The 24,553-nt window shown below is 43.2% G+C and overlaps 1 protein-coding gene across 5 annotated transcripts in view; it reads right to left on the bottom strand.

Moving 5' to 3' along the window:
* Window positions 1-24,553, bottom strand: part of mtap (methylthioadenosine phosphorylase) — a 227,050-nt gene that overhangs the window by 47,010 nt on the left and 155,487 nt on the right. The gene's annotated exons all lie outside the window — the stretch shown is intronic.

The following is a 24,553-nucleotide window of genomic DNA, read 5'->3' as shown; positions in this document are numbered from 1 at the left end:
GGGACAGTGAACACAATATAAATGAGTTCAATTTGAGATTTAACAAGGAAAAATTAAAGTCAGATAATCAGTGGAGTAAAGGGAATTATAGTGGCATGGGAGAGGAACTGGCCAAAGTAGATTGGAAGAGGGCACTAGACAGGACCATGATAGAGCAGCAATGGATGGAATTTCTGCAAGACATGAAGAAGGTGCAGGATAAATATATTCCAAAAAATAGGAAATATTTGACTGGAAAACTGTCACAACAGTGGTTGTCATCAAAACAAGAGAGGGCAGACAAGGAAGCAAAAATTAGTGGGAATATAGAGGATTGTGAAGTTTTAAAAAAACATGAAGAGGGAAACTAAAAATTTCATAAGGAGGGAAATGAAGTGTGAAAGGAGGCTAGCAAATAATATCAGAGAGGTTACAAAAAGCTTTTTCAGGTCTATAAAGAGTAAAAGAGAAGTGAGGATAGATATATGACCACTAGAAAATGATGGTAGAGAAATAATAATGGGAGACAAGGAGATGGCAAAGGAACTAAATGAGTATTTGCATCAATTTTCACTGTGGATGATATTAGCAGTGTACCAGATGTCAAATGATATCAAGGAAGGGAAAGGTAAAATACAGGATTTTGTTGACACACAAATGCTGGAGAAGGGAAGTGAGTGCAGTTACTATTTCAAGGGAGAAGGTACTGATAAAGCTGAATGGTCTAAGGGTGGATAAGTCTTCCAAACCCGATGGATTGCACCCTCAGATTCTGAAAGAAGTAGCAGTAGAGATTGTGGAGGCATTGGTAATGATCTTTCAGAAATCGATAGATTCTGGAGGACTAGGATTAAAGGGTGCCACTTAGAACAGAGATGCAGAGGAATTTATTTATCCACAGGGTGGTGAATTTGTGGCATTTGTTGCCACAAATAGTGGCGGAGGCCCAGTTATTGGGTGTGTTTAAGCGAGAGATTAATAGGTTCTTGATTACCCAGGACATCAAAGGTTAAAAGGATTCATAATATTGGTGAATGTCAAGGTGAAGTTATTAATCATCCTTGCAAGGGATTATCTTAACCAGGTGCTTGTGAACCTATACTCAGGTTACGCAGCATCTGGCCAGGAATTCTTAACAAAGCTGAACACAGCAATCAGTAGCAAATCTATGTTGTATCTTTTTGGTGAGGCAGGTGAGGAAGGTTAGCCACAACACAAAGCAATAAGCTCTCGAAACGATGGTCAATAGTAGAAATGACTGGCCTTCAACATTGTGGGTACAATGTGCTAGGAAATAAATGTTCCCCTTATCTCACTCAATGTTACTAGAGTATGTCTTTCACCTGAAGACATCGAAACAAATCATGCCAAGTACTGACAGGCTTAAGTCAACATTCACATTTTCACATAATGATCGTCACTGGCTGGCTCGAAACATACATCTCCTCTAATCCACTCTCTGCACACTGCAATCAACAGCTTGGAATTTGAATTATGTAGACTGGTGAAGTAATTGATGTACTGTAAATGGTTGAACTGCTGAATCATTTCAGAAAGTAACAACAAATCAACTGTTCCACAGATCCATTCCCACAATTAACTGCAGGTGCTTTGTTGCTCAGAGGGAGTGCTGAGACTTTATTTATCTGGATAGATTATTTGGAAATTAGTCTCAGAATAAGGGGTTGGGTATTTTGGAGTGAGAGAAGGAAAATGTTTTTTTTCAATAGAATGTAAAATTTTTGGAACAGAATGCTCAGATGTTCAAGGCTGAGGTCAATAGATTTTTGTGAATTGAGGAAATTAGAGAATAAAGGTATTCACAGGAAGGAGTATCTGAGGTAGAAGATAAACTGTGATAGGCAAGCGACCAAATCTTCCATCCAGCAGGAAGGGAATTAGAAATAAAATTCTGTCCATATTCCTCTATAATTTACCACTTTATTGCATATATGGTATCTAAGGAAATTGCCTCCTATATGAATATCAATTATAGCTAGTCTCTTCAGTGAAAGTACCTCTTTCACCTGAAGGCACCGAGAAACCCCACGGGACAGTGACCACGGTGGCGGACCATCAATGGGTTCTGAGGCTGAAGAATACACAGGCTGTTGGTGACTCCAGGTGAGAAACCCAAGCAGGCATCTGTGGTCAAGGGACTCATACAGTCTGTGAACTGGCTGAAGGGGTACCAGGTATCGGAACTGAGATCTGGAGGTCGGGTTGACACTGACTGAAGTCAGTGAGACTGTGGGAGTGCTGGAAATTAATCTATGGACACTCAGTCATTCTTGGTTGTGGGGGGGGGGGGGGGGGGGGAAGGGAAGTCTTTTGCTTCTCATTCTCTGATTGGAAGGGGTGCCTGCCAGGCAATTTCTGCTGATGGAGAATCTTTGTTTGCTTTAGGAAGACTAAAGGAAATTTCGTATAATATTGCATTTTCTGTTTTATTACATAACAAAAAAATTTTTTCAAAAATATTACAAATTTAAAATAAAATTAAGGCTAAGGGCTTTCATTTATTTGTCCAAACACAATTCCAGATTCAAAATGATTTCTTATCTGTTCCTATTGCACTCTTAACTGGATCTCTTTCTGGTAAAAAGATGATGACTTTTGCATATATACCATGTGCTTGGTTTTTTTGATACTATACCTGGCACTGAAACACTACTCCATACAATTGTGTTAATTTGTTTATTACTGGACTACCTGCTGTATGAGGTGACTTGCCTGGATAGCACACAAAACATTGCTTTTTACTGTGTTTCAGTACATGTGACAATAAATAAATCAATTTAATCTATTTGCCAATCATTTTCCTTGATATTTTTGGTAAACCATTCTGTGGGCACAGTCTTTTTACCAGTTCATGACCAGACTCCATGCCCCATCCCAGTCTCCCAAATCCCTGGCAAAGACAAGATCTCACTCAGCCAGACACCCATCCTTCAGCAGTCCACCTATGCCAAACATTCCCAAGAAATTCATACTGTCAGTGGCTCCACAAGGGACTGACCTTGCCAATAAGCAATTATCTTTGATTTGCTCAGATATTTCTCACCAGAGCGCACAGAAGGCTACGCGTAACGAAGTTCTGTAGCGGCCCGCGTACGGAGACATAAACCGGCCCACAAAATTGCCACCAACCGTGCGGAGCTGGGGAACTTTGGTGAGAACGCTGACCAATCCTAGGCTAGCGCAGGTCCCTGACGTCAGTGCCTTGGGGTCTATATAAATGCGATCGCCAGTGCAATAAACCAGCCTCAACTTCAAGGCTTTGGAGTGCATGTCATTCTTCTTCACACCCATGTAGCACAAACGCTACAGTTCCTAATATGCATTTCACCCAGCATTTTTAGTGTAGGGAATTAGAGTAAACTAAACTTTTCCAGGAATATGTTTCTTTTGCAAATAAAAAAAATGTTGGGAACATGGGAGAAACACCACATGTATGTAGATTGTTGGGGGATATCTGTGTATTTTTCAACAGTCTGCGATGTTATTGTAGCACTGCTAAAGGCAGAGCTGATGAAATAAATGCTATCCACACCAAGCAAGTAAACCAGTAACTGTTGTTTATTCAAACCACGCACGTTCCTTTTTAGGGGAGGAGTCAGGCTCATAGGAGCGATGTCATAATGCTGCTGTGAGGCCTGGCCATTCCCCTGGCAATGCGCTTCTGCAGCCTAGATCTTCTGCCCTGTGTCCTGTCGAGCTGGCGGTTCGCTATGGCAATTCGGCCCATCGTGTGCGGGGTTGATCAAGCCCGCTACATCACCTCTCCCCACCCCCAGAATCGAAGTCTCTTTGGGTGAGGTTTGGGAGATCGTCTTTGGGTGGGCGACCCCGGTGCCGTAGTGTAGGGGCAGGGGAAGGCTCTGAACAGTCCAAGTGGGCTTTCTTGGGGCGGTTGACTGTAAACATGTCATCCATGCCTCCAATGTCTAGAGTATATACAACCCCCTCCCTTCTCAGTATCTTGAAAAGCCCTGCGTAAGGGCACTGCAGAGTGGGTACCTGGTTTGTCCTGTCTTACAAAGTCCTTGGCTTTGAGTTCTTGTGAGACATGGCTGGTTGGCGTCCTGTGGTAGGCGGTGTGGTTCTTCAGCCACTGTAGGATGTCCAGGGCATTCGGTGGTGGTTCCGTGTAGCCGAAATGGACGTCGCCTGGGATGGAAAGTGGTGCGCCGTAGACCATTTTCGCTGATGACGTGGGGAGGCCCTCTTTAGGTGCTGTGTGGATGCCCAGCAGGGCCCATAGGAATTCATCCATCCAGTTGGGCCCATGTAACCGTGATTTGAAGGCCGCTTTTAGATGGCGGTGAAAGCACTCTACCAGCCCAATGGATTGGGGCGGTAGATGGTTGTGTGGTGTAGCTGGCCTGCTGCAGAATTTGACCATGGTGGCCCAGAGGGAAGAGGTAAAGTGGGCTCCCCAGTCCAAAGTTATGTGGGAAGGGACACCAAAATGGGTGATATACTGTGAGATGCTCTTGCACTGGTCTCCATGTCACAGGCTGGCATGGGCACTACTTCTGGCCAGCTGTGTAAAGCAGTCGACCATGGTTAATCCCATCCCCTGGCTGATGTTAAGGGGCCCTACAATGTCCATGTGGTTGAAACTGTCCACTGCAGCAGGAAATATTACACTGGGCCTTTAGTGTGTTAATGAACTTTGGCTCGCTGGCATTGTACACAGGTTTTTGCCTAAAGTGAAACTTTTGCTGAAGCCAGGGCCATATGAACCTGTCCGAAATGCAGTGGACTGTTAACCAGATGGAAGGATGAGGGAGTCCATACACTTGATTGAATACCCACTGTGGGCAGGTTGCAGGCAGGATTGGCCTGTAGACATATCACACAGGAGTGTTGGGCCTCCTAGGTTTGTAGGTTGGTGATGGTGATAAGATATGACTGCGTGTTGGCATCTTCAGTCTGGTCCCTGGCGAGCTGAGCTATGTCGATGCCACCTGTGACCTCCGAGATCGTTGGCCTGGACAGTGCATCAGCTACCACACAGGACTTCCCTGCTACATGGTGGATGTCCGTTGTATATTTGGAGATGTACGAAAGGTGCTGTTGTTGCTTCGCCAACCAGGGGTCCAAGATTTTATCCAGCGCCAATGGCTTGTGGTCCATGTAGGCTGTGAACACTCGGCCTTTGAGGATGTACCGGAAATGGCCAGGTATATTGCCAGCAGTTCACAATCAAAAGTGCTGTATTTCAGCTCAGGTGGTCGGAGTTGTTTGCTGAAGAAAGTGAGTGGCCACCACTGGTGATTCATCCACTGTTGCAGCACTGTGCCCACTGCCCAATGTGAGGTGTCTGTCGTTAACGACAGGGGTAAATCTGGATCCGAGTGTGCCAGGAATGTGACTTTGAAAAGTGCTGTTTTGGTCTCCTAGAATGCTTGGTGTGCTTCCACAGACCAGCTGGGCTCCTTGTTACCTGTCTTAATGAGGTCAAAGAGAGGCCTGGAAGGTGGTGGCATTGGTTGAGGTCAACCAGGAGTTCATTCGCCCGGAGGAGTTCGTTCGCCTGGAGGAAATCCATTCCTTGGAGAATTTGGCCAACTGAGTCACCTGAAAATGGCATTCCTGGTGTGAATGGTTGCACAACGTGTCATAGGTGCCAACCTCCGAGGCCACAAATGGCGGCCGGCTTTCTCATTTCCCTGCATCAGACTGGGTTTGCTGCCTGAAAAGATGCAGGGCAGTATGCAACGCTGGGCATTGCAGCCCCACCAATGGTAGTAGTGACAGTACCCTGCTATTTTGTCGCTGCGGTTGCCATGTTGTGGTTGGGCTGCTGTGATGGCTGCCATGCGGGCTCACAAGGTGGCCGAGGTTTGTGCTGTTGCTCCGGCTGTGCAAATACGCTGCAAGTGGATGGAGTCAGGATGTGGAGTGTGGAAGAGCCGGACTGCTTCTCTCGCCATGAGGTGTGGTTTGGTAAGGTCCATGTTGGAGATGGTGGTGGCAACATGGACTGGCAACTTGGAAAGGAACAGGGCCTCAAACAGGAAGAACTTTGTATGTCCGTATGCAAGGGCCACTAGCTTTGCATCAGTTCTGAGGGGTTGCAAGCGAACGGCCTGTTCATGCCCGCTAAGATCAAATGACTCGAGCAAAAAACGTTTAAACGTCATGTAAGTGGTGGGTTGTTGACAAACGGGGCAACTTTTGCAGCTATGGTGGGGTCCAGGGCACTGACCACGTGCCAGAACTTTGTGTCCTCAGGTGTTATTCCTCACTGGGCGAACTGCGATTCTGCAAGTTGCAGCAAGCTGCGTGACTGGTTTGCCTACAATGGCGGCAAGTGGACACTTAGTGTAAACTGCTGTGGGAGATCCATTGGTGGCAGCCGCTTGGGCTGCGGATGAGTCAGCAGGATTCATCTTGTTGCGTGCTGTGGGTTCTAAAATGTTAGAACCTGTTCGGGGTCACCAATGTAGCACTGCTAAAGGCAGAGCTGCTGAAATAAATGCTGTCCACACCAAGCAAGTAAACCAGTCCCTGCCGCTTATTCAAACCACGTGTGTTCCTTTTTAGGGGAGGTGACAGGTTCACAGGAGCAATGTCATAACACTGCTGTGAGTCCTGGCTGTTTCCTTGGCAATGCGCTACTGCAGCCTGGAACGTCTGCACAGTGGGGGTAATTTTACATCTCTGTGCCCTGCCACACTGGCTATTCACTACGGCGATTCGGTCCGTCGTGTGCGGGGTTGACCCGACCTGCTACATTATCTCCTTTTTAAATGATAGAAAACAAAAGATAAAATATTGTTTTTAAATGTTGGGAACAATTAATCAAAAGAACATTTACTGCAGATCACAATGGACAACTAAGATTTTGCTTCCTGGGTATATTTTATGGATTTTGAGCTGCTGATCATGAAAATCACCTTAAAATGTTCCTATCACATACTGTTTAGACAATTTTTTTTGATATTTCCTGTCATATTTCAAGTCTACCTTAAGCATACAAAAACATGGTGCAACATGTCATTGAAAATTCATTTTCTGCATTCACACTTGGACTTCTTGCCTGATGATCTTGGTGCAGTTAGTATCCCTTTTTACACTGGCATCTTGTCCCAGTAATTGACGGCCAATCCCTAAGGGTCCAGTGTGAAAGCTCTTTAAATGGCACACAGGCATCATCAGACGCCGGAGATGATACTGCCTCGATAGGCAGTGTGAAAGGGACAAAGATAAACTAGTGACATGTTGATTACATTTTTGCATGAGCGCAGGAACATGAAGGAAACAAACGATTAAAAAGGTACAAACTTTGCCAACCTAAATAAACCTTTATACAGTACATTTCCGATTATCCATAATTGGATTCTCCAAAATCATCATTTATCCAAAATTTTTTTTGAGCCAAACTGACCGGGGATCTCGAGCTCCTGGCGCTGGCAACAATGCAGCGGACCTCAGGCTCCTGGGCAGGAGCAGGACCCTCCAGCTCCCGACATGAGCAGGGCCTCGGTGGGGAAGTGTCAGTGATTGGCATGGCCAGCAATTTTTTTTGGTGAGAATTAAACTTTATTTTAATGGTTAAAATTGCTTACCTTGTTTGTTGTTGTATAAACACTGTTACAAGTGATTTGGTTTGCTACTGGGATATTTTTTTTTAAATTGACCAGTTCTCCGAAAAAAACATTTATCCAAAATGGGCCCGATCCTGACCATTTTGGATAATCACCGTTGTACTGTAAATGTCTAAAGGACCGCGGGAAAGTCGTAGCAGAAGAGAGATGGCAGATATGCGCTACCAGAATTCCGTGCAGCAGAGAAACCCCTCCAATGAGTGCTCCATGCATACAGCACTTTCTCTGCTGCACGGAATTCTGGGAGGGCAGGTCTGGCATCGCTCTTTCCCACGGTCCTTATAATTTGTGTGCTATTGCCACCAGGTCTTCCCCACGGTGTTTATAAATTGTGCAGATAAGTGATTTATATGACTTTCACAGACTTTTACACATTTATATAGGTTGGCACAACAACAGGGCTGAAAGGCTCATATTATGCTGTACATAATGCCTAATGATGTTATAATTAGGCATAATTAATTTTGTTTAAATACAAGATCACGATATATTGATCAAGATTTATGCATCACTCAGACATCACCGATGGAGTATAGAATTCCCTATCCCTAGGGATGCCTTGTGATGAGTGTGAAAGAACACAGAGAACCATGGCCAACAGTGGTCCAGTGTGAAAGGCAAAAACGACTTCCTTAACCAGTTTACTAAACGCCCAATCTACTGGATAGCCAATGTGAAAAGGGCTAGTGACAAACATGGTGAAAGGTTTCACCAGGACATTAAGACCATAGAAAAGCAGTATCAGGGCAACTGGAATCCATCAATGCTGGCTGACTATTGTGGGACACTGACACAAGAGGCATCAGATACTGAGTACAAATGAAAATCAGGGGAAGAACATTTTTAGGTCAGTTGAACTAATGGAAAGTGTAAGCATTATTATGCAATTAACCTACTAAATTCAATAAAAGCTAATTTAATATTTTTCCAACTTACTACGTGATATAGCCAATGTGAAATTATCTTTCTGTTCAGCTTCAAGTTGTCTATCATAATCCCCAACTTTGTTTCAGGAAGCAAACCCTTTGAAAAGAATTGTTGTCCAGTGTCATCTGGTTGCTTTATTTCACAAGTCCTGCTGTTCTTGGTATGTTTCCCTTATGACAAGGCAAAAAAATAAGTTTCATGGAATTCACCTCCACTTTCAATAGTGTGAAGCTCTTGTCAGTTGTCGGCTGCTGATCCATTTTACTCCATAGCAATTCAAAAGCCTCACACACTGGTTAACAGAAATAACTCACAATTCTCCAGTGGCTGTGCCTCTTCAACACACAAACAAAGCTGCCACAGTAACTAAACTCAGCCAATGAAAGCCCTATCTCATTGCTGCTTTGGCTGGACTTCAAAGAATATAGTCAGATATGTATAACACTAGGAGTAGCCTCTGATCTCATTGTACAAAATGTGAAGAACTGCCACTAACTTTCCAGTGAGCAGCATTTAAACTGGGGGGGGGGGGGGAATCAAAGAATGGTAAAACGTTTCATTCCCAATACATTATACAATTTTTTTTAATATGGTGGTTGGTTTTTATGGTAGTTTCATATTCAACAATGTAACTGGTGTTAATTAGAAGTGATTAAGTTGATCTCAGCAGGGAACATGGTACAGTCTTCTCATGACTTTGATGGGAAGATAAAAATCATCCAAGGTTCTGTCTCCTTGGATGGATTTTTCTTCAGAGTTCAGGATGTCATTCCCTCAGAATTAGATTTCAGATTTGTCTGACGTTCATGTGCTCTGGGGAAGTTTATGCCCGACAGGTCATCAATCAGTTAAGATAAATTCTGAAGTAAAACACAAAAGTCTGCAGACACTGTGATTGAAGTAAAAGCATTATGCTGGAGAAATTCAGCAGGGTCAAACAATGTTGTTTCTCTAGCAAAGATGGATACAAAACCAATGCTTCGGGCTTTTTTGATGAAGGGCTCAAGCTGAGTCATAATCTCCACATAAATCTTTCCCTCTATTAAGCTCCTTCTATCTGCCAGCATCATTCTCTAAAACTATATCTAGTTTTCTCCCACTTTGTGCCAGCTTTCTACACAGACTGAAAATATTCTTCCAAATTGCACTTTAAGAGTTTGATGCTGACTGTACGTTAGATCAACATTAGGGTGATTAAAATCACCCACTGTTTATACACTTGTCAGATATTTGCTCTTCTATTTTCTTCAGGTTGTTTGGAGACATAAAATATACTTCCATTGCAATAGCAGAGTTATTTTTGTTCTTTGTTCAACCCATATCCTCACTTTTTGATCCTTCGAACATATTGCCCAATCTCACAGCAGTGATTGTTTCCTGTGACTTGTCATTGAAGTCTGCGATTCATAGACATCATCAGGTACTGAGTATCCTCTCTGGTGATGTCCTGCCAGGTCACTACTGTTTGTTTCAGGGTATTGTTCCCTTAGGTTTTCTCTTCAGCGTATGGCAGGCATGCTCAATTGGACTTAGATCAGCTGATTGACTTGGCCATTCAAGAATTTTACAGTTTTTAGCTTTGAAAATCTCCTTCGTTGCTTTAGCAGCATATTTGAGATCTTTGACCCTGTAGGATGAAGAGGCATTTGCTTGAACTTGAGGAGATGTTTCTATGCACCTCAGAATTCATTTTGCTACTGCCATTAGCAGTTACAACATCAATGAAGATAAACGTGCCAGTACCTGTGGCAGCTTTAACACAACCACCAGATGAGATGGTATGCTTTGGATCTTGGACAGTTCCTTTAAACCTCCATATGTTGCTCGTACCATCACTCTGATACAGATTAATCTTGGTCTCATCTGTTCACGAGACCTTTTTCCAGAATTCTGCAGGCTCTTTTAAGTACATCCTGCCAAGCTGTAATCTGGCTGTCCTATTTCTGTGGTTAACTAATACTTTGCTTCTTGCAGTGTAGCCTCTGTATTTCTGTTTATGAAGTCTTCTGCGGACAGTAGTCATTGGCACATCCACACCTGTCTCCTGAAGGGTGTTCCTGATCTGTCGCACAGGTGTTTGGGGATTTTTCTTCATTATGATGCCAATTCTTCTATCATCAGCGCAGTGGACGTCTTCCTTCACCTACCAGTCCCTTTGCCATTTTTTTCTTAATGATGTGCCAAACAGTTGATTTTGGAAATCCTAAGGTTTGGGCAATGTCTCTTCTTGTTTTTTTGGTTGTCACAACTCTGGTCCTCATGTTGAAAAATGGCAAAGCTGATCAAAACTTTAGAAGCAAGCCTTACTCTCTTATACCTGCACCAATGAAGCAATTATATACATGAGTGATCAGAAACACCTGTAAAGCCAAATGCTTCAAACATTATGGTGCCCTGAAATGGGGGAACTATGTATAAACCTGTAATTTCTACAGGGACAAACTAAAATGTAAATAAATAACCTTGAATAAAATCTGGAATGTGCACTTTAATCACATGTGAAATGTTTGAATACAAATTTTAAACTGTGGAGCACAGGGGCAAATAAAGGAAAAAAGTATTTTGTCCCAAACATTATGGAGGGCACTGTAGATTGAGAGAGTGGGAAAAATTGGGCAAATGGAATTAAATTAAATGTCAGAATGCATGAAGTCATGCATTTTAATACGAGAAACCAAAATGCAGAATATCTGAATGAGAAAAGAAACTGCAAATTGAGTCAAGTACAGAGGAATGCAAGTGTTCTCTTGCGTCCATGACAAAATGTTACCAGATAGGTGCAGATAGTAAAAAGAAGCCAAATGGAATATTGCCCTGTATTGCAAAAGACTCAGAGTTTAGAAGAAAAAGTTGTGATGGCTAGATCATTAGAAATGTTTAAAGCAGAGGTAGTTAAATATTTTGGATATGGAGAGGGATCAATGGCTATAAGCATAGAGGGGGAGTTGAAGGCCAAGGGAGCTCACCCATGATCATATTGTAGGCCAGTTATCCTCTTCCTACTCCTATTTTCTTGTGTTTACAATGACTGGATTTCTATTGCGTGGAATTGGCCCAAACAAACAGTATTACTGTATTTGACAGCATACAAGGCCCACTTTTTCCCCTCCCCCCAAATAATTGCTCAAAAATATCCCCCGGGACTTGTACATGAAGTTGAAATTAGGCTGTAAGGGTGAGTAACGCCGATAGTGATCATCAATCGCTGCATGGCTCACCATCTATCATTGGGGGCTGGTGGTGGGGAAGCAGGATCAGTAAGTGGGCAGGCTGTCGGTCGCTCCACTGGTCCTGTTGCCTCACTCGCCCAACAGCCTGCCACCAGCCCCAATACCAATTCCACCACCAGCCCCGACACTGATCCTACCGCCCCACTAACCCCGATACCAGTCTCCACACTGATTCCTCTCCCCCGGCAGCCCGCCAACAGCCCCAACACTGATTCTACTGCCCACTCCACATGCTACCAGCACTGACACCAATCCCACCACCCCAACACCAGTTCCCACACTGATCCTACCACCCTGCTCCCCCCACAGCCCACCACTAGCCCTGACAAGATTCCATCACCTGCTCCCTCCCGACAGTCCATCACCAGCCCTGACACAGATCCCACTGCCCCATTCCCCCGATACCAGTCCCCACACCGACCCCATAGCCCCGCTCCCGCCGACAGCATTCTCCACACCGATCCCACCGCCCTACACCCTTGATACCAGTCCCCACACTGATCCCACTGTCCTGCTCCCCTCAACAGCCTGCCATCAACCCCGATATCTATTCCACTCCCTGCTCCCTCCTGATAACACGCTACCAGCTCCGACATCAATCCCACCACCCTGACACCAGTTCCACACTGATCCTACCACTCTGCGCCCCCCCCCAACCCCAGACAGCCCACTACCAGCCCCGACACAGATTCCAACACCCTTCTCCTCCTGACAGCCCGCCACCAGCCACGGCCACAATCTCACCACCCCTCTCCCCCGCGACAGTCCGTCACCAGCCCTGACACCAGTTCCCACACTGATCTCATTGCTGTGCCTTCCCCCCCCCCCCCCCAGGGACAGCCCTCCACCAGCTCCTCCACCCCCAACAGTCCGTCCCCATCCCTGACACCGATCTCACCATGTACTCCTTCCTGACAGCCAGCTGACACTGATCTCACCACCTACTCCTTCCTGACAGCCAGCTAACACTGATCTCACCACCTACACCTTCCTGACAGCCAGCTAACGCCGATCCCACTGTCCACTCCCCCCCCCCCCACCGATAGCCCAACACCAGTCTGACATCAATTCCACCGTCCCGCTCCCCCGGACACATCCATTACACAGAAAATGCCAGCAGATTATGAAGACCAAATATTTGAATTTCATACATTTATAATAAATGCACGAAAAAGAACTTGTTTTGAACTGGGCCATGGATAAAGTTCCAGCAACATTTGATGTTGCATCCAACAAGACTGTGAGTGTCAAAGGGGCTAAAACAGTCATAGTAAAAACCACTGGTCATGAAAAGACAGACTATACAGTAGTTCTAGTCTAGTGATTCCTAAAGTGGGCACTGGCGCCCCCCTGTGGGTGGTGGAAAGATCCAAGGGGGCGGTGAGGAAAAAGGGGGGGTGTTCTGAATCTTCAGTCTTGTTATTATTTAGTTTGCTACAAAGTTTAATGAAGAAGCCAGTGCAGTAATTTTCTGGCTAGACTTGGGGTGACAATAGTGAGCAATATAAACGGTGACAAGGGGTTCTTGCAAGAGCTGTTCTCAGTGACCGCCATCTTGTACTGGCATCACTACCCTCCCACTCAGCACCACTGCTACTAGCTCCGCTCAGTGCTGCCACTAACCCACCTCATCCTGCTCAGTGCCACCACTAACCCCCTTCCACCCTGCTCAGTGCTACCACTAAACCCCTCTCCCTGCTCGGCACCACCACTAACCTCAACCCCCCAGCACCATTGTATGGTTGAGGAGGGGGGGGGATGTGCTTGAGATGTGGCCTGGAGGCCAAGGGGGTGGCAGCTTGAAAAAGATTGGGAACCACTGTTCTAGCCTTATTGTGCTGATGGCACAAAACTGACATTGTTTTTAATGTTTAAAAATAAAAATCTGCCTAAAGAAAAATTATCATGTGTGTTTGTTCATGTTCATCCAAAAGGCTGGACAAACGAAGCTGGAACTAATTTATGGTTAGAGAAAATATGGGGAAGGCGTCTTGATGGACTCTTAGGAAAACCTTCATTTCTGCTCTGGAATCAGTTCAGGGCACAGAAAAATGAAGCCGTTAAAAAGGAGGTGGAACTTAAAACCCAGACATCTGTCATTTCTGGTGGTCTGACCAGCCAATTGCAGCCTTTAGATGTGTGTGTAAACAAGCCATTTAAAAACAGCATGCAAGAACACTGGAACAATGGATGGGAGATTCAGACCATGACTTCACACCAACAGGAAGAGTGAAATGTTCCTCTGTTCCACAGGTGTGAGAGTTTGCACGTTCTGCTATAGCTAAGCTGCTTTTATTTTCTCTTGTAAATTACAGCAGTTTTATGATTAATTTTTTTTTCCTGTTGTTCTAGTTGCATGTTTTGTCCAAGTTTTAAATGCTTACCCATAAATACACTAAAAAAACCCTTAATAATCTCCAAAAATAAAAGGGGGGGGGGGGGGTTCCTTGTATACCTGTGGATCGAATATAGCAATCTGTATAAAGAAGACCCATAAGCCTTTTTACATAGAGAAGATGCCTTATTGCCCAATTCACGATCTATGTATAAAGGAAATTTGAAAGGTGGATTCAGCCTTTATGCTGCTGAGTCCTTTTACATCAGGATCCATCTACCAGGGCAAAAGGGGCAGGGTGTGAAGCACAGCAGCACCGATCTCTGCTGCGATGTAGAAAATATGATGTAGAAATGCCCTGCCGAAAGAAAGGAGGCACTGATAACCAAAGGCTGGCACATAGTTTGAGATTCAGTCCAACTACTCATCTAAACAACTTCCGTCATCTGGAAACACCTGTAATTAATGCAAAGTGCTTCCGAGTGTTTGGGTCAGGTCCTTTCATCCCTTGCATCAATTCTTGCCCCGTCCCCCAGAAAATCCTCATCCTAGCAGTGAGGACATCACAGTCTGACATACTGTGCAATAGGCAATTGCCTTATTGAAAAGGCTCCGTTCACAGACTGGATTAGGGGAGTATCCCGCCTGAATTTTTAAAAATTCTTCATTGCTGTTCATCCCTCCCTTACTGGTTTCTCATCTCGAATATTCCCCAAATGATCTTTTCTCTCTTATAAATAAGTGCACTAATAATCTGCTCACACAGATCCCATCTGTAGGCCTTGTGTGCTGATGGAGAATTTGCTTTCACGAGCCAAAATTCGGGACTGAGGCGGACCTGACCAAAGGTTTCTCCTACGGGTTTAAGTAAACTTGGTTTTAAATAAAACAGACAGATTTACAAAAGTTCTCGAGCCAATGTTATGCAAGATCAGATTAATGAATGGATATCAATACTCACAATGTTACAGGGGAGTAGCTATTGTTACTTTCCCAACTGTCAGAGGAAAATACAAATCCAAGAGCCAATAAATGGACAGTCACCTTGAAGTGCACTGTGATTACTGTGAAACTGTGATTATCACATTGCCTCTGTGGATGGACTCAACCTAGCAGGGTCCGGATGGTGATACAGAAAGTTAGTGATTTGGTGGCAGGGTAAACAGCGACTGGAGCCCACTCCTCACACCATCCCTACATTGGGAGTGGACCACTTGCTGGGTGCCAGATATATAACTGTTAAGAGAAGTGTGAGTGAATATCCGTACCAGGATCTACAAAAGGCAAATGAAGTACGAGAGCAGCGGGAGACTCTGCAATTTGTTATTATATTCAAAGATTGGAACAAGAGCTATGGCGCCTTGAAATCATCCACTGAAATTTAACAGGCTAGCAATTTTATATTCTAATCATTGAGGTTCAGAAAAAAAATTTTGGAATGCATCTGGGTGTGTGAACTCATTGCAATCTCAGGCTAAAAACTCCTTTTAAAATTAGAGTGCGATTCGGTCACGGACTGAGGACACCATCAGCCATCCCCCTTACAAGCTGGCTTCAGCGTTCGACCATTTAAGCAGGAAGTGGTGCGACTTTGTTCCATCTCTAACAGTAGGTGCCTTGGAGGAGGAAACCCGGAGGGAATTGGACACGTGAAACCACCTTTTCTGCATTCAGGTGAAGCGTATAAAATCCAATGATAACTGAAGGCTCTATGTTAAAGGGACTATACATGATTGCCAAGCAGGATTATTTCAGACTTTGTCAAAAAGGAAAGGCACTTTTACATTGCTCAATATGCTGAAACCAACCAGAACCACTGTTCTACATTTCCTCTGGCAAAGTGTCAGGTTGAACTTTTGTTTTCTGTTTCATGGGGATAACTGCAAGATGGTCATTATATTTTGGTTGAAGTATGACTGCTTCAAGTTATGTTGCTGTCTAATTTTATCCAACTTATCTCAAATGTTTTCATTTCCATCTGCAGGCACATGGAAAGAGAACCTTCAGAACAAAATAATTATGTACACAGAACGTTAATTTTGTTGGAAATATCCCAACACTCTTTACAGAAGCGCAAAGATGCAAACTAATCTGAAGCCCAATAAATATTTCAAGAGGGTATGTGTCCGAAATATATCCAGTTTTTAAAAAAAATTTTGCAGCTCTGCCACTGGTGTGGTCTCGTGACAGCAGGGAGCAGAGAACAGTGATGCTCCACAGGGTCCAACTGCCCAGTTCAAATTGTGGCAGCTCTGTACAGCCTTTAAACAGCCAGTAAAAGGAGCTGATGTTGTTTTAATTAAAATCCTGCAACAGTTGAGTCTGTGTCCAAGATGGCGACACCTGTGCTCACCAGCAGTCAAAGGTTGCTGATTCTGGGGGAGCAGCAGACAGGTGCAGAGGACCAGAAACGGGGAGAACATCCCATGTATTGGAACCAGGATTCGAGAAGCCACTAAGGGCAAGAACGGCTCCTGAAGGGCCTTGGGCACTGAAGGCTGGCCGATTGTATCAGAGATTTGGATCTGGAGCTTGGGTTGTTAAGAGGCTGCAGGAACGATGGAGGAAAACCCACAGACACTAAGTGTCTCTGAAGGGACTCTCTCTTTTGCTTCTTTCTCTCACAGTAGGAGGTGCTGGTCATTACTAATACAGACTCTTTGTCTGCCTTATGGCAGGAAAAAGAAAATTTTGTGTAATATTACATTTTCTCTTTTATTATATCACAATAAAAGAATATTGAAATCTTGTTTAAGGGAGAGGGGGGGGGGGTTTAGTGTAGTGGAGGGATAATACTTGAAAGCACAACTGCCAAGGTTGGAGAGGTCTATCAGGTACTTTTGTAATAATGTAGATACTGTATATTGTTGAGGTGTTACATGAACCAGAATTGTGAAGAGATCCAGACATTTAACAGTATTTCACATTTGGTTGATTTGGATTTTGGGAGAATTGTAATATTTTACAGTCCACATAAATGCAGTACTTAACATTCAGCAGTAGTTACCACAACAACAATATAATCACCACCTTGTAATTCTCTACATGAAACAGAAAACAATCAGGTTTCATGTTTAAAACTAAGCAGACATTCTTCTTCATAATGCACAGCTTCAACTCCACTACTAATGTACTGTTTGAATTTGGATCTGTAATTAGTTTACAGATGTGTGCGAAGACCACCTGACAGGTTTTGTTTATTAGCATATCATTATTTAGCATGTCTAAGGTCCATGAACAACATCAGCCATTAACAATCCAGCTGAAGGTTCTTTAACATGAGTTAGAAATTAGCCTTAATGGTTCTATAGTCAGTGAGTTGGAAACTTTGACCTTCTCCAAGATACTTCTGCTTTAAAAAAACTGGTTTAGTGATTGCTGTCACCTCCCCTCATTGCCAGTTCCATTCAGGCTTCCCAATCGCATCTCAGACTCCCTCCCCTATTAGATCCCACCTAATTATATTCACAAGAGCAGATTATATCACTGACCATTCATATCCCAATCCATAGGAGTCATTGAGGGCCTCTCACCTACTGACTTCAAAACCATCTCATCTGATCCCATACCTCTGGACCTCTCTATACTGTGAAAGCAGATGAGGGGCTTTTGTCTCTGTTTGCAGGTTGGTCTGGAGCATGTTGGAAGATGGGCCCTCGCATATTATCTGCTTTTCAGGTCATATGAGGCCATTTGAAATGTGATGTGAAAACGTTAAACACTCGTATAGAGAAGTATTGTTCCAATAGGCATCCCCACTGTTCTGCTTGTCAAAGAATGAAGAAAGACACATGTGCCAAACCACTAAGTGTGATTCAGCAAGTACTACTTCATTCAGCAACAACAGTTTCCAGCATGCTGCAAAAAGAACAATGTTTCATGTTAAATTATATTATAACATTCCAAATTAACATGCTTCATAGCAGCAGTTCAATACACCCATTTTCTCTCTAGTTTAACCTAAAACATATCTTCCCTAACAAGCAAGTTCAACTTTGAATCCAAGGTCACTTTGAATCCAAGCTATCAACAATACTTGATGGCTCAAGAGCTCAGCTGATATCCGGAAAGCGGAACACAGTGCCACTATGATTCCGGGGATGACTAAGCCTTTTCTGGCAAGCAACTCACCAGCAGCTGGCTCAGCAAACACTCAGGTACAGGAAGTGAGAAGGATGTGGTATCGTTATGAACGGAGAATGAAAAAAACTCAGCGTCTGGGGACTCAGCACTGGGGTCAGTCACAGGAACTGCAGGAACTATTCTTCCCTAACAAACAAAGATTCAGTGTACACTACTGACATTTCTCTCATAGTGGACACAAACACATTTTAATTCATTATATGTATGCATGTATACATACATACACACTGAAGGGAAGGGGAGAGGAGAGCGATGGTGATTGGGGACTCATTGGTTAGACAAGTGGATAGGAGGTTCTGTGAACAAGATCGAGGCTCCCAAATGGCACGTTTCCTCCCAGATTGCCAGGATCAGGGATGTATCAGATCGAGTTCACGGCATTCTCAAGGGGAGGGCGAGCAACCGGATGACATTGTCCACGTGGGGACCAATTACATGGATAGGAGTAGGAATGTGGTCCAGAAGAGGGAATAGGGAGTTAGGAAGTTAAAAAGCAAGACTTCAGGGGTCGTAATCTTAGGATTGCTGCCTGTGTCATGTGCCAGAGAAAGTAGGAACAGGAAGTTGTGGCAGAAGAATGTGTGACTGAAGAGTTGGTGCCAGGGGCAGGGGTTCAGATTTGTGAATCACTGGGATCTCTTCTGGGGAAGGTATGACCTGTACAAAAAAGACGGGCTGCATTTGAACTGAAGGGGGATTAATATCCTGGTGCAGAGGTTTGCTAGAGCTGTTGGGGAGGGTTTAAAATAGTTTGACAGGGGGTAGGAACCAGAATGTGAGGACAGAGATTAGGGTAGAAGGACAAAAGCATGAGTTGGTGAGGAAGGACAGGCAGGGGAAAAAATATAAAGGTAGCCAGTGTCTGTTTCAATGCTAGGAGTATTAGGAATAAAGGGGATGAACTTAAGAGCATGGATCAGCATTTGGAACTACAATGTTGTGGCTGTAACTGAAACGGCTTGAGGAAGGGCAAGATTGGCTGATGCAGATACCGAAGTTTAGGTTTTTTAAAAAGAATAGGATGGGAGGTAGAAAAGTGGGGGTGGGGGGTGGGGGTGGTGGAGTAGCATAACTAGAGGACACTGCAGAGTTGGTGTGAGTGGCAGTCAGAACTTGAACCATCACTGTGCTGTGAATAATCTATATGCCCCCAAACAGCTCTTGAGACAGAGAGGAATAGATTAGCAGACAGAGTTTGGAATGGTGCAGGAAATACAGAGTTGTAGTTATGGGTGATTTCAACTTCCCTAATATTGATTGGGATAGATGGGGCAGAATTTGTCAGGTGTGTCCATGAAGGATTCTTGACACAGTTTGTGGACCAGCTGATGAGAGGAGAGACCATACTGGATCTGGTTCTGGGTAATGAACCTGGTCAGGTGGCGGACCTCTCAGTGTGGGAGCATTTTGGTGAGATTGACCACAACTCCCTTAGCTTCGGCATAGCTATGAAACAGGATATTAACAGTCAAACTGGAAAGTGCTTAACTTTGGAAGTGCTAATTATGAGGGGATGAGGCAGGAACTAGCAAAAGTAAATTGGAAACAGATGTTTAAGGGTGAAGTCAAGTCATGAGAGGTCATGTTACAACTCTACAAATCTTTGGTAAGGCCACACTTGGAGTATTGTGTTCAATTCTGGTCACTTCATTATAGGAAGGATGTGAAAACTATAGAGCAGGTGCAGAGGAGATTTACCAGGATGTTGCCTGGACTGGGAAACAAATCTTATGAAGCAAGGTTAGCAGAGCTGGGACTTTTCACTTTGGAGTGTAGTAGGTTGAGAGGAGACTTGACAGAAGTCTACAAGATTATGAGAGAATCAGAATCAGAATTTATTGTTATGAAAAAGTCATGAAATTTGGTGTTTTGCAACATCATCATAAAGCAAACAGTCATCTTATAACCATCTTACAACATCACTATATAAAAAATAAAAGTGCACGAAAAGTAAGACATTGTCTTTGGTTCATTGATTATTCAGGAATTTGATGGCATAGATATGGTTGGCAGCCAGTCCCAGGGCAGGATCAGCAAACACCAGAGGACATATGTACAAAGGGAGAGAAGTTTAGCGGAGACATCAGGAGCAAGTTTTTTTTTTAAAACACAGAAAGTTGTGGGTGCCTGGAATGCCTTGCCGGGGAGGGTGGTGGAAGGTGAAACATTGGGGGCATTTAAAAGACTCCTAGACTCATGGATGAAAGAAAAATAGAGGGTTATGGGGTGGGGAGGGTTTAGTACATTTTTTTAAAAGGAAGGGATATATGGTTCGGCACGACATAGAGGGCCGAAGAGCCTGTACTGTGCTCTATTATTCTATGTTCCATTTTTTTTTGGTGTCAAATTGTTACATCCAAAGTTTTGTAAGATAAAACCTTATGTGAGAAACAGCTTCCTGGTACAACCCACTCTTTTCGTTATTTTTGTTCTTGTGGTTCAGCTGGGAGCACTCTTGCTTCCGTTTCAGAGGGTTGTAGGTTCAAGTCCATCTCCGATGGCTTGGCCACAGAAGCACTACACAGTTGAAGTCATCAAGTCTGCTCTCTTGGATCAGTGTATCAAGTCCCAATATCTTGAGAATGATCAGAGAGGTTATCTCCATTGTAATGTGTTAAGTTGCAGACCAGCAACAATAGAAATTCAGCAAGGCTGTTTTTTTTTCTTTTAGAAGACTATATTTATTAATAATATAACACATTAGTCAAATGAAACCCAAGTGTGTGTGAGAGAGAGAGAGAGAGAGAGAGAGAGAGAGAGAGAGAGAGAGAGAGAGAGAGAGGGAGAGAGAGTGAGAGAATCCCAAATCATTATAGCTTAGGTACAATTCTAGAAAGGCATTCCAAAGTTCAGTATTAAAAATCCATTGTCGAAATGCAGACTTTTAAACTGATGCTTTGAAGTAATCATGAAGGAGATGAGAGAGAGACTGAGTGACAGGACTGACGAAAACTCACGTATCCTTGTTGAGCTTCTTCTAGAGAAATATGCTTTTCTACAATCAGTTGTCACAACTCCCCTGTTTTTTGCGTAGGGGAAACGAAACGCGTAACTTCCATGATGCTTCCAAAACCCAGGTATGGGTTACTTTGGTCATGATCCAATGCAGCAATTCTCCTTGTCAGGGAGAATCAGCCAAATTGTCCATTATCATACAGAGTCATTCCTTCTCTGTGTTCAATGAGAAGGCTGCTGGTCAATAATGTGCTGTTCCTTCAGTGTTTCACACACAGGACTCTCTCACCACCCGTGTCCCTGGAAAAGCACCCAATGTCCTTTCTTCTATCCAAGTAAAAAAAATTGGGTACAGCCTGTACTAGCTGATGCCACCCAGTCTCTCCAAAGCTGTGAATGGTTTCAGCCTGTACTAGCCCTTAAAGTAATAACAGTGTTGCTATTCCCTCAAAAAATGTCCTTAAAATAGATCTCATTATTACTTTGTACTTTGAGGGAGTTTGTTGAATGTAAAATGACTGCTGAGTTTTCCCATACCACAAAAATGATCACATTTCAAGAAGACTAATAGGCATTTGGATAAAGAATAAGGAAACTTGGTTTTCAAGAGATATAGAGGCTCTGGATAAGAAGGAGGAGTGCATAGAAGCCGTAGGCAGCAAGGAACCAACAAGCTAATCAAGGACTCTACGAAATGCAAGAAAACACTTAAGAAGCAAATCAGGATGACTAAAACAAGACACGAGGTTGATCTGGCAGACAAGACAAAAGAAAATCCTCTTGAGGATCAGAATGGGCACCTATACATGGAGCTAAAAGAGAATGGGGAGCTCTTAGATGCTTTTTTTAAACATCTATATTTACTTGGGAAATGGACATTCAGTCTATAGAAGTAAATACGCAAAACAGCAGATCATTGACCCTATATCAATTACAGAAGAGGAGATGCTTGCCGTCTTGAGGCAAGTAAAGATGGATACATTTCCAGGCCCTGACAAGATATTCCCTTGGATCTTGAGGGAAGGTCATGCAGAAATTGTAGGGCCCAAGCAGAAGCATTTAAAACAGCCTTAGCCATAGGTGAGATGCCGGATAGCTAATGTTGTTCTGTTGTTTAAGAAAGGCTCTAAAAATAATCCAGGAATTTATAGGCCACTGAGCCTTAAGTCAGTATTTGGTAAGTTGTTGGGAGGTGAACTCAGAGACTGGATATATAAGTACTTGGATAGACAGCGACTGATTAGGCATAGTCAACATGGCTTAGTGGATGGTAAATCATATCTAATAAACTTCTAAAGTTTGTCAAGGAGGTTACCAGGAAAGATGATGAAGGATAGGGAGTAGTATCCTGGTAAGGCCTCTCACAAGGTCCAAAATGGAAGTTGGTCAAGAAGGTTCACACGCTTGGTATGCAGTAACTGGATTAGACATTTGCTTTGTGGGAGAAGTCAGAGTGTAAGTAGATCATTGCATCTCTGAGTGAAAACCTGTCACTAATGGTATGGCTTAGGGATCAGAGCTGGATCCATGGTTGTTTATCATCTGCATCAAAGATCTGGATGATAATGTGCTAAATTTGGTTTTGTGGCAAATTAGAGCAGCAATTTTGCAGATGGCATTAAGATTGGGGGTGCAATTGTCAGTGAGGAAGGCTCTCAAAATTTGCAGTAGGATTTGAACCAGCTGGAAAAATGGACTGTAAAATGGCAGATGGAATTTAATGCAGACAAGTGTGAGGTGATGCACGTTGGGGGGGGGGGGGGGGGGGGGGGGGGCAAATCAGGATAGGATTTAAATGCTGAATGATATGGAACTGTGTGATGCAGCAGAACAGAGAGATCTGGGAATACAGATTCTTAATTCATTAGAAGTGGTGACATAGGCAGATAGGGTTATAAAGACAGCTTCTGTTTACAGCCGAACTGGCTAGATCTGACCCAAAATTATTTCCCTTTTTTAACCTAAAGTACAATGTCTTTAGCTTGTTCTATGACATGCATCTGACATTCAATCAACCTTTTCATTTCTGCCACAAGTCCTTTACTGTCCATCTCTACTGACCTTTTGTACCTTCAGGAAATTTTGATATTGCACACCTTGTCCTAACATCCAAATTACCAGTGATAGTAAGAAAAGATCAGGTAATGACCTCAGGCACAAGATCCCTTACCATCTTCCTATTAGAACAAAACCTATTAAGTCAAAATTAAAACAAAAACAGAAAAGGCTAGAAATAGGTCAGGCAGTATCAGTAGGAAGAGAAATCGACAATCAAAAATGAAGGTTATCAATTAAAGTTCTGATCAGAACTGGCTAACTCATCAATCTCTAATCTGAATTCACCTTTTAGTTTTCCACAGACACTGCCTGCTTCAATGTTTCAGATGCACATCAACTACAGTATTTGTGTCTCATTATTTCAGCACTTATTTTCTTTTTCCATCCATTGTCATAACTTACTTTTATTTACAACTTTAGATCAATCAGTTGCGATTCACAAGCCTTCATCTATTTTTCTCAGCCAGCACCATTCAATCTTTTTTAGTCTCTCATCACAGACATTCCATTTGTTCTCTCTACTTCTCCTCCCAATCTCCAATGTAAACATCTTTGATTTCTAAGATCTCATTGTTCTGATGAAAGGTAGTCATCCTGAAACATTCAGGCTCTTTTCCTGATACAAATTGGAAAAGATGCTATCTGACATTGGTTAATACAATGCACGCTCTTGACTACTCGCTTCAACAGTATGTACGCCAACTTAAAGATGCCTTGGTTCACAGTTCCACTCCATTCTTCAAGTCTGTGCTGCAGTAAAAGACATTTCTCCTTCCTTTCCAGAATGATCAACTATTTTTGAATTTTGAAAGTGCTCTGGATCTTTCTTCTTGCCTCATTTTCCTCTTAACCAATCTTTCCTCACATATTCATTACCTTCAGATCTTCCACCACTCTTGATTGTGAACTATTGGTGTTGAGTAGGGGCTTTAGCTTTGTCCACATGTCCCCATCTGAATATATTCTTCTTTTTGTCTCTAGCCTTTTTTTTTGGCCAAGCAATAGGGTCTTCACCCTATATAATGGACCTATTCTACCAACCTCAGAATTCTTGATTCACATTGAGGTCTCCTTTGAGCCTTCTTTTCCTCACTTGATCTACTCATCACTAATGGTCAATATTCCATTTTCCATCTCAATTTTTCCACTTGCTTTCTTTGATCCAAACTACCCCCTTCTGTATGTGTTTGTATTCTATCTCTGGATTTAAAATTTTATAACACTAAGTTCCCACATTAGGTCATGATTCAGAAACTTTTAACATCATCTTAAGTGAAAGTCATATATGTATGTTCAGGACATAACCA

This window comes from Narcine bancroftii, chromosome 1, assembly GCF_036971445.1.
Source record: "Narcine bancroftii isolate sNarBan1 chromosome 1, sNarBan1.hap1, whole genome shotgun sequence".
NCBI lineage: Eukaryota > Metazoa > Chordata > Chondrichthyes > Torpediniformes > Narcinidae > Narcine > Narcine bancroftii.
The sequence above is the reverse complement of the archived record's forward strand: the minus strand, read 5'-3'. Positions and strand labels throughout refer to the sequence as shown.